The sequence below is a fragment of the Rattus norvegicus genome, chromosome X (assembly GCF_021556685.1).
Source record: "Rattus norvegicus strain SHRSP/BbbUtx chromosome X, alternate assembly SHRSP_T2T, whole genome shotgun sequence".
NCBI lineage: Eukaryota > Metazoa > Chordata > Mammalia > Rodentia > Muridae > Rattus > Rattus norvegicus.
The window spans coordinates 20,421,625-20,428,797 of record NC_141554.1 but is presented as its reverse complement, the minus strand read 5'-3'; the positions used below and the strand labels follow the sequence as shown (position 1 = coordinate 20,428,797).

Sequence of the window (7,173 nt, the reverse complement as noted above, 5' to 3'; positions counted from 1 at the left end):
ATCAGGCAAGAGAAGGAAACAAAAAGACTAGGAAGAGAAGTCAGACTGTCCCTATGTGCAGATGACACGGTATTATATATAAGAGATTCAAAAATTCTACCAGGAAACTTCCAGAAACCATGAACAAATTCATTAATTTGCCAGGATACAGAATGAACTTGCACAAGTCAATAGCTTTTCTATACATTACCAACAAACATGTAGAAAGAGGTCACAGACACACTCTCATTCACAATAGCCTCAAAGAAAAGAAAATATCTAGAAGTAAATCTAACCAAGGAGATTGAAATAAATTTGCAATGAAAACTTTGAACCTGCGAAAAAAGAGAAAGATACTAGAAAATGGAAGGACATCCCATTGCATTGCACATGGATTGGGAGGGTTAATATTGTGAAAGTGATGATGTTACCAAAAGCTGTTTAGAGTTTCGATACAGTGTCTCTCCAAATCTCCATCTCACTCTCCACAGAAACAGAAAAAAGTTATCCTAAAATTCTTACAAACTACAGAAGATCTAGGTAGTCAAACAACCCTGAGCAAAAGGGATAATGCTGCAGGGATTGGCACTCTCGTTCTCAAGATAAGTTACAGAGCCAGGGATAGAAAACAACAGGGAGTCGGCACAAAACCAGATGTGAACACCAATGGAACAAAATCAAAGGCTCAAACATAAGCATCCCTAACTTCAGCCATTTAATATGTGACAAAAGTGCCAAAAACATAAGCTGAAAAAAACCCCACCATTTTCAACAAATGGTGCTGGGAAAACCGGATGTTCACATGCTGAAGAATGAAATTAGACCCGTATTGTCACATTGCACAGAAACTAACTCTAATGGGTTAAAGACCTAAATGTGAAACCTGAAATGTTGAGACTGCTAGAAGGACACAAAGGGGGTACCCTATTATGATATAGGTGGAGGGACAAAACCTTCCTAAGTAAGGACTTCACTTGCCCAAGAAATAAGGCCAGCGATTGACAAATGGGACTTCATGAAGACAAAAAGTTTCTGTTTAGATAAAGAAATAACCAGTTGAGTGATCAGGAAGTCTACAGAATGGGAGAGAATTGTTGCCAGTTATACATTGAACAGAGGCTTTACTATCCAGAATATGTAAAGAACTCAAAAACCCAAGGAGCCAAAAAAAAAAAAAGATGTATTCAAGAAGTTGGCCTGTAATCTGAAAAGAAATTGTTTTAAAAGAAAAAATTGCTAAGAAATATCATTAGGGCAATGCGAATCCAAAGAGCTTTGAGACAGAAAGGCAAAGATCATGAAAATGGCAAAAAAAAAAAATAAATAAAAGGAAGTGATGCTGGGGAAAAGGAGACCCCCATTCACTGGTGGAATTGCAAACTAGTTCAGCTAGTTTGGAAATAAGTGTGGAAAGGCCTCAAAAGGCTAAAAATAAACCTATTATATGGCACAACTGTACCAGTTCAAGGTATATCCCAAGGACTTGACATCCTACTCTGTAAGTATTTGCTCAGGCATGCTCATTGCTACTCTATGATAGCTGAGAAATGGAAACCAAGTAAATGTCCTACGGGTAACAAGTGGATCACAAGATTTGGGTATATATATTATGCATATATTATTCATAATTATGAAATATATTATGAAATTACATCCATATATGCAATACTACTCTGCTGTAAAGAAAACTGAAACTATGAACTTTGCAGATAAATAGGGAGAACTGGAAAAGTTCACACTGAGTGAGGTAACCAGTTCCCAAAAGACAGTATCACATGGTATTCCTCATCTGAGGCTCTTAGCTTCACATTTTTGTTGCAAGCACGTATCCTGAAGTAACAACAAAAACCAGGAAGGTAAAAAGAGTGATGATTTCAGAGGCAGGGAGAGCAACAGAGAGGGATGAGAGCAATAGAGAATGTTTGGGTACAAATGGTCTGAAGGGGAAAAATGGGAAGAATGGGAGGCTAACTAGAAAGATGGGGGAGAAAATACAGAAGACAGAGGGAACAGGGTTAAATAACAATAAAGATGTCTAAAAAGTCATAAGGAACCACACCGTTAGCTATTTACCTATAATATACTTACATTGGTATATAAAGATACATATACAATTTAAAGTAAAATATCCCTTTTGGGCTGAAAATGCTCCCTCTAAGAGCCAAAGATTGTCTACCAAAACCCCCAACAGCCAGGCATGAGAAGCCCTCTTTAGTTATTGGTCAGAGTTGTCCAGTAGATTCCCTAAGCATTACGAGCTATTGGCCCAGGTTCCTTCACTCTCTGCTCCCACACCAGAGCTAGAAGATAAGTCCTCTACATACTGACGATAGCATGTACTTCACAGGCAGGGCCCAGGAGCCTCTGAGCTAGAACTGAGCTGAATGCCTCCTACCTGAGGACTAGCTTTCATGGTACAAGAATGTACCATGCAAACTTCCAGGGGGAAGCAACCAACCGTCCTACCCAGCTATGGTGCCTATGAACTACAACAATAATTATAAGGGTTCAATAGTGGCATACATACCTTGATGGTAGCCAAAAGTGCTCTAATTGGATGTAGACCTGCTCAACAAGAGGAAATCATGCCTGGTATTGAAAACCTGGCCAACAATCCAGGGCTTGTGAGGTCGTGGATATTGGAGCTCAGTCCCAACTGATAGGCTCTGAGATCATTATAGAAGTGTGTGTGTGTGTGTGTGTGTGTGTGTGTGTGTTTGTGTGTGTGTGTGTGTGTATTGTAAGAGGCTAAGGAACAGGGTTCGCTGTGACACTGTGTCTCTTAGGAATGTTAGAAGCTCCACCAGCATGGTTGTCTAAACATGAACTAGACAAAGATGACACCAATAGATGTGCTAATGAGGAAGGAGGAAAGCTCAGGAAATGTCAGTCCTGCATAAAGAATTACAGGCAGCTGAGGAATGCTGCGAGTGAGAGAAGTACTCTTCCTCAGGGAAGAACACACCTAGTGGTCAGCTCTGAAAATCTATATGCAAGTAATATTATACAGACTGAGCAGGTCATATTTGTGTGTTTAGGAACATGTGTGTATATGAGTGTGTACATATATGGATACATACACACATATGTGTAAATCCATTAAAGAAAGAAAAGAAAAGAGGCCACTAAAGTCAGGAACAAGATGAGGATGTTCACTCTCATTTCTCTGTTCAACATAATACTTTAAGTATTGACTACAGCAATAAGACAAGTGATGGTAATAAAGGGGATACGAATAAGAGAAGAAGTCAAAATGTCTGTATTTCCAGAAGATGATTCTATACATAAAAAGCCCAGCAGAAAACTCCTATAGCTGAAAAACACACTCAGCAAAGTAACAGGATACAAAACTAACACATAAAGCTGAGTAGCTTTCCTATGTACACATGACAAACACCCAAGAAAGCTGTCACGGAATAATACTATTCACGATAGTCTCAGAGAAAGTATCTTGGGATAACTCTAATCAAGCAAGTGAAAGATTTGTATGGAAAAACCTTCAAGTCTTTGAGACGCTGTAGAAGATATCAGAGGATAGAAAGACCTCCCATGCTCATGGAGCTGTAGGATTAGTAAATGGTTATTCTAACAAAAGCATTCTACAGATTAGACATCGTCTTCAATGAACTTCTAATATGGTTGTTCACAGAAATTGTCAAGATAGCATCAAATTTCATTTATCTTGTTGCTCTAATAAATACTTCAAATATTACGTTGAATGGGAGGGCAGAGAGTGAACATCCTTGTCTTATTCCTGATTTTAGTGGCCTCCTTTTCTTTAGTAAATGTTACACACACACACACACACACACACGCACATTAAATACATATAATGCTACTTGGATGTATATGTTCTAAAGACTGACCATTTGGTATTAGATAACTAGTTGGTGGGTTCTTCCCTGGGAAAGACTATTTTTTTTAACTTTCAGCATTCTTAAGTTCCTGTAGTTCTTTGTGTAGGGCTGAAGTACAGATGACCCAGGATACGTGTATAACAAGGTCCAGGTATGCCATTATTGGACATACACCTGAAGAACTCCATACCTAATTAGCACCTGCTCATTTATATTCACTGCTGCTCTATTCACAATAACCTGGAAATAAAAACAACCTAGATGTTACCAACTAAGGAAGAGATAATGAAAACATGCTATATTTACACAAACAGAATACTAATTAAGCAAAACAAAATTAAGAAATTCACAGGGAAATGAATGAGGCTAGAAAGACTCATTCTGAGCGAGGAAACACAACCACTTTCTGATTGCATTTAAGTTCAAAACTACAAGATAAAACCCTAATTTGTCACCATTTTTAGGCCAAAACCCTATGGCTAGGTAGCTTCTAACCTCTAATGGACAACCTCTTACTGTTGTTCGGCTCAGTGGACATAGTATGACATCAATTCCTAATGAGTTACTGCTGCATTGATAAACCCTCATTTGGAATGTCTGATTGTTAACACAAAGACTCACAACTGGTCAAGATTAGACAGTACGATACTATAGAATTCTGAGCCTTTGAATAGAACAGACATACTGCTCGGATTCTTCCCAAGGCTCATGGAAGACAAGTCAGAAAGAATGGAGGAAGCAAAGGCCGTGCATAAGTACAAGACACCAGTGTCTTCTGGACACAGCGTGGCATATACGAACTCACTGTTTCCCCTCCTTTTGTTGAAAATAGATTCTTGAGGGAAACAGGAAGCAGAGGGAAGAAGAGAAGGAGGAGGGGTGGTGGTGCCATGGTGGAGGAGCCGGAGCAGGAGCAGGAGCAGGAGCAGGAGCAGGAGCAGGAGGGGGATGGAGAGCAGGAGGCTCTTGGGTGTCACGGTACTCCTGCTCCTCCAGGCACTAACTAGCCCTCTGTCAGTCAGAGCTGAGCACCCCCAGGATAAGGAAGCCTGTGTGGGTACCAGTGACCAAAGCTACAACCTCTACACAGAACACTACAGTGGACAGTCTCAGTGCTGCAGCCATGAATTCTGGTGTAAGTCCTTGCCCAGGGGGCTCTTAGCATCCTGGGGACCTAGTTACTGCCTCTGTTCCACAAGCAGAGGAGAGCACGGAGCATCCAGCGTTTTCTCACTCCCTCGGGGACAGTATTGGATTCTGGCTGATGTTGACCATCATCATTTTCCCGAGCTACTGCTGTGTCTGTTACCACCGCTTAGCCCAGGCACTGCCTTCAGGCCCAGCAGGAACAGCATGAAATCAAACTGATGGCCTACCAGGAAGCCTGTAATTACTCATCCCTGCCATTTTAGTTCAGGTTTTTGCCAAACTATTTATTACCCCCTTACGAGGATGTGATGAACCTACAACTCCTCCACTGTACAGCGTCTTCCAGTCACAACAGCAGCTGCTGCCTCCTCAGGGTGGCCCTGCAGGTGGCAGACCCCCACCCCACGGGTGCTGATCTGTCCCATGGCCCTCAAGGAGCACAAGTCCTTTGTCTGGACCAAGCAGAAGCAGGAAAAGTCCCCCCACACCTCAGTGTTCCTGACCTTCAGCCCTCTGAAGAGTCTACTGACTGGGCAGCTGTTAAAGTCCCCGGAAGAGAGTCTACTGACTCAGTGGCCAGCAGTAGGGAGCTGGACCCAGGGGCGTCTTCCTGGGTAGGGATTTGGAGCATAAGGAGGGGTTACTGAGAGATTCAAGCTCTGAGCATGGTTGTGTATGCCCCTGACAGCAAAGACAAGACACCCAGCAGACATTGCTTCTTCACAGGTGACTTGATGCTTTGGATGGGCCCCTGGACTTCCGTGACAGTTGTCACATAGGCCTCCTTTAATGAAGACAAAGGGCTCTGTCTGCTTCTCCAAAGAGCAGGCTTGAGATCAAGGGCAACCCCACTTGTCACAGCTGCCTGTGTGCCTGCTGCAAAACATCATTAATGAACAGGATTCACTAAACTCACAGTGCAGCTGCTCCCCTCGCTGAATCCAAGAGCTTGACAACACCCAGGGTCAGGGACACCCACAAGAGAAGAATTAATTGACTTTTGGAAATGGCACAGCCACTTTGTCCTTTTAAATTTCCCCCTCCTGTGTCCCTTTCTCCACATCTCCACGACAGATTTGGGGCATGGATACCTCCTGTTCTCAACAAAAGCACAGCGTAGATGACTGAAAAGCTGGTTTTGTGACTCATTTTGCACCCCTGTCATTTTCAGAGCTGTATCTCACCTACCTGCTTGGCCGAGAAACAAGTGTTTAGAAAGCTCCCCCCCACACCCCCATGCTGGGGACTGGGACTGTGCTCTGAGCTGCTTCTCAGTGTTGGAGTTAATTTGTCAAAGAACTCCACTGTGTCTCAGTCTGGCAGTGACAGTTTATCTTGGCCCTGAGTGAAGAAGGAACCCCTCAGGGGCCCGGGGATTGTCAACTGTGGCTGCCAGTATCTGTAGAGCTGGCACTGGTCTAATCCTGTGGGAGGGTGAGAACAGATGGACAGGTTGATCTGACAAGGCTCAGGTGGAAAGTACACATCTGTGCATTGTAGAGGGGGCCCTTCTCAGCAGGCTTCAGCAGCCTTCTGCCTTGTAGTTTAGAAATAGAAGATTATACTGTGCTCGCCGCTGTGTTTTCCTTTAAAAACAACAAGTAAGGTTTGCTGGGAACAAGGACTGTATTAGTAGGCAGCGGGAATTCTCTTCTGGACAAGGGAATTCTGCATCTCTCCTCCAAGGTTTCTAAGAGTCTGGCTACTGTTGGGCCAGGAGGAGAGAGGGTGAACAGGCTTGGTGGTGGTAGCCCCAGGCCTTCTATGAGTGGAGGCCTAAGTCTGGTGACTAGCAGAGACATAGCCTCCCCAACCTTTGCCCTTTGTCTATGCCCACAGGTGGTCATGGTCCTTGCCCATCTTGAACAGAGTCTGCAGTCTCTGTCTCCCCGTCCTCTGTAAGCAGATGGACTGAGGAAGTTGTATGTCCTGGGCAAGGCAGCCTCATAGCCTGGCTCTCACACAGTATTTTCTCTTGAGATCTGTTGTTTGTGTATTTGTTGTAAACTTACCATTTAGAATGAATACCTAGGTTATCTGTGGTTCTGATGGTGGTCCCCTTGCTTCTTGGAGGTTTAGTTAGGGTTTCCATTTGCTGTGAAGAGACACCATGACCAAGGCAACTCTTATAAGGGACAACATTTAATTGGGGCTGGCTTACAGGTTTAGAGGGTCAGTCCACTACTAT

The 7,173-nt window shown here is 43.2% G+C and overlaps 1 pseudogene; it reads left to right on the top strand.

The window, feature by feature from the left end:
• Positions 1-4,784: 4,784 nt before the first annotated feature.
• Positions 4,785-5,924, top strand: Wbp1l-ps1 (WW domain binding protein 1-like, pseudogene 1; annotated as a pseudogene).
• The last annotated feature ends 1,249 nt before the right edge of the window (positions 5,925-7,173 follow it).